Source organism: Bison bison, unplaced genomic scaffold, assembly GCF_000754665.1.
Source record: "Bison bison bison isolate TAMUID 2011002044 unplaced genomic scaffold, Bison_UMD1.0 scf7180017864107, whole genome shotgun sequence".
Taxonomy (NCBI): Eukaryota; Metazoa; Chordata; class Mammalia; order Artiodactyla; family Bovidae; genus Bison; species Bison bison.
Window position 1 is genome coordinate 107,317 of NW_011494679.1, and position 2,505 is coordinate 109,821.

Genomic DNA, 2,505 nt, shown 5'->3' on the forward strand with positions numbered 1-2,505 from the left:
AATAGTGGGAGACTTTAATACCCCATTCACACCTATGGATAGATCAACTAAACAGAAAATTAACAAGGAAACACAAACTTTAAATGATACAATAGACCAGTTAGACCTAATTGTTATCTATAGGACATTCTCATCCCAAAACAATGAATTTCACCTTTTTCGCAAGGGCACATGGAACCTTTTCCAGGATAGATCACATCCTGGGCCATAAATCTAGCCTTGGTAAATTCAAAAAATAGAAATCATTCCAAGCATCTTTCCTGACCACAATGCAGTAAGATTAGATCTCAATTACAGGAGAAAAACTATTAAAAATTCCAACATACGGAGGCTGAACAACACGCTGCTGAATAACCAACAAATCACAGAAGAAATCAAAAAAGAAATCAAAATTTGCATAGAAACGAATGAAAATGAAAATACAACAACCCAAAACCTGTGGGACATGGTAAAAGCAGTCCTAAGGGGAAAGTTCATAGCAATACAGGCACACCTCAAGAAACAAGAAAAAAGTCAAATAAATAACCTAACTCTACACCTAAAGCAACTAGAAAAGGAAGAAATGAAGAATCCCAGGGTTAGAAAAAAAATAAATAAATAAAATAAAATAAAAAATAAAAAAAAAATAAAAAATCTTCATTATAGTCTAATGCCTTCATTTTTTTCTTTCTTTCTCTATGGAAAAAGGAAGCTCAGAACTGACTTCCCAGGGTCACACACCATTTAGCTACAGAGCCTGATCTTGAAATAATCTCTAGAACCCAAGATGAGCAAAGAGTTCACACCTCTCTGAGGGATCTCTAAGAATACGGATCCTCCAAGCACTCCCTATAACACACGGGTCCAGTAACAAATTCAGAGATGCTTTCACTTCTACCAAACAACGAGAAAGAAGACGCAAAGACTCATTCTCTCCACTCTGCGTAAGACTGGGAAGAGTAAACAAAACCTTTTACAATTTAGCCTAAACCTGAATTTATCTTATTCTCAATTCCTGTACTACTTGGTACAAAAGATCGCTACTGGTTCTCACCTCAAAATAATGGATTTTTGTTTGTGTTCTGCTTCCTTTTAGATTGCGTATTTCTCAGTGGCAAGACTGTGCCCTTTTCATTTCTGAATCTAAGCACCTCCCTCACCTAACACCCTAATAGAAACTCAGTAAAGACTATGGGAATTGTTCATTTAATTTACTGTGTCAAAAAGAAAAAGAATTTACTGTATCACAGTTAGTCAAGAATAAGGATTTTAAATTAGGATTTTCATAAATAATTCAGTCTTTTGAAAGCTTAGAATTAAGCAAATTAAAATAAGGCAACATGGGCAAATAGAAAGTATCCATTGTGCTAAGATAGGACCTAGGAAATAAATGGTCTGGTCCCAGCTTTTTCACAAGGTAGCCTCTAACCTTTTCTTTTCTCTATCTGTAAAGGTCTGTATTAAATGACTTTCCTAAGTTTCTTTAGAATTTTAAAAATTCTCCAGGCTAATCAGCACCTTTCTCCTGTCAGATGAAAAGATTACAAACCCAAAATGCCTTTGGATAAAATTTGCACAAATTTAACATATCTACTGAGGATTTGAGGCTCAGCCAGGACCTAATCATTTGTATTTTGACAACAAAAAAAAGTTATCTTCTTAATCAAAGGTTTCATAAGCCTTAGGCCATGTGTCAAACTAAAACAAATAGCCTTTCTGGTCTATAAAAATATTGCCATCAATGCAAGCAATGTCAGCTGGGGGTGGAGATGATGGTGCTGAGTAGAGCATACTCTTGATGAATTTCTCTTTACTTCCTTTCCATATATAGTCAGTCATAGAGTCTAGAATCTCCAATAGGAATATTAAGAAAGCTTCCCATGTGACACCTTGGATTTTCCAGTGGATAGTGACTTCTCCAAATAACAGGGGATGTTCGTTACCCTCATCCCCCAACTGTCTGGGATGGATGATGAGTTTTATCCCCTCTGTAAGTACACACAAGGTATTAAATGATCAATGGGGCATTTTGAAATTTTTATCCCCAAACCACAAGAGACTACCTGACCACATAACCTTGTGTTTCTTTATAGAGATCTCTAAATCCTCTAAAACTTCATCTTTTTATGCCACTCTGAATTTAGGAAATTGTTGGCATATAATGAATCATGCAAATGATCACACTGTTCTAGGATTGTTGGCATACACAGCGTTAGTATCTGTATTTGTTTGAGTTTATGGATTGTACTGCCAAAAACTGATCCCCTAAATAATGGCTTTTTTCTTTCCATACTATGGTTCTTAAGGTTCCTGAGTGTATACTAAAAAACTAGTTTATCTTCATAGATTCTTGGAAATGAACTTTAAAATAATCTAGTCCAATATACTCCATTTATAGAGGGTGAAGTGGAAACAGTGCTACAATTTTATTCAGTGTCAAAATTGTAATCAGAAAAAGTTTTCCTGTCCTTATAATCCTTTCTCAGAATGTGGCCTTTCAAAAACAGGATATAACTTAGAATTTGT

At 35.1% G+C, this 2,505-nt stretch overlaps 1 protein-coding gene across 1 annotated transcript in view; it reads right to left on the reverse strand.

Moving 5' to 3' along the window:
* Positions 1 to 2,505, reverse strand: part of MMP12 (matrix metallopeptidase 12 (macrophage elastase)) — an 11,190-nt gene that overhangs the window by 6,540 nt on the left and 2,145 nt on the right. The gene's annotated exons all lie outside the window — the stretch shown is intronic.